General features: G+C 47.4%; 2 non-coding genes across 2 annotated transcripts; both read left to right on the top strand.

Annotated features, from left to right (window-relative positions):
* The first annotated feature begins 487 nt into the window (after window positions 1–487).
* On the top strand, window positions 488–560 carry Trnak-uuu (transfer RNA lysine (anticodon UUU)). Its single transcript has one exon. It is a non-coding gene; the product is annotated as a tRNA-Lys (tRNA).
* Window positions 561–573: 13 nt separating this feature from the next.
* Window positions 574–692, top strand: LOC143278161 (5S ribosomal RNA). Its single transcript, XR_013053851.1, has one exon. It is a non-coding gene; the product is annotated as a 5S ribosomal RNA (ribosomal RNA).
* The last annotated feature ends 292 nt before the right edge of the window (window positions 693–984 follow it).

The raw sequence follows: 984 nt of genomic DNA, 5'->3' as shown, positions 1-984 counted from the left end.
ATGGTCAAGCTGACCGATGTTATCAGCTGTTTTGTGTCTGTCTCATTTTCTGTATATGCATTATTTGTGTGTGTGGTGAGAATATTGATTTATATTATGTTTGTATTTTTGATCTTATGTCTCCTGATAATGTATTGCTCCCCCCCCCCCCACCCCCCCTGTCACAAGGACTGTACAGTCAATGACAGTAAAACATCAAAGCGTCAAAAAAGCGTCTAAACATGCCCCCAGGCCACCACACATACACCCCCCTACTCTTCCCGCAGCTTGATACATCAAGCAGATCAGCTTTTAATTAACCTGTGTGTGACAGTGTGTGGGGCTTCCATCATTTCTTGTATCACTCGGATACTTCTCTGCCTATATCAGGTTTTCAAATATATCTCACTCTTAACATTTTATATACTCGACGTTCAAGAGAAAGTGATTGATCTTCATTGTATTGCATCATTGAATACAATGCCCTTTGTTTTGTCCATGTAGAGCAGCCTGGTTAACTCAGTCGGTAGAGCATCAGACTTTTAATCTGAGGGTCAGGGGTTCGTGTCCCCTATTGGGCGCTGCCCCCTTTTTGCCAACGGCCATACCACGTTGAAAACACCGGTTCTCGTCCGATCACCGAAGTTAAGCAACGTCGGGCCCGGTTAGTACTTGGATGGGTGACCGCCTGGGAACAGCGGGTGCTGTTGGCATTCTTTCTCAAGGCCTGACTAAGCGCGTTGGGTTACGCTGCTGGTCAGGCATCTGCTTGGCAGATGTGGTGTAGCGTATATGGATTTGTCCGAACGCAGTGACGCCACCTTGAGCTACTGAAACAAACTTGGCCATGATGGCTGAATCCATGACACATGATCAGTGTTACCTCGTGTCACCTCTTCATGCTAACCCAGCCCCAGAGTCATTGGGTTCTGCTGTGGATAACCAGGGACGGGCAGACTGATTGAGGAGGGAGGGTCCGACATAGAAAAAGCTAAGCTGTCTGGG

Source organism: Babylonia areolata, chromosome 35 (assembly GCF_041734735.1).
Source record: "Babylonia areolata isolate BAREFJ2019XMU chromosome 35, ASM4173473v1, whole genome shotgun sequence".
In the NCBI taxonomy this organism is placed as follows: domain Eukaryota; kingdom Metazoa; phylum Mollusca; class Gastropoda; order Neogastropoda; family Buccinidae; genus Babylonia; species Babylonia areolata.
This window is presented reverse-complemented; position numbering and strand designations above follow the sequence as displayed.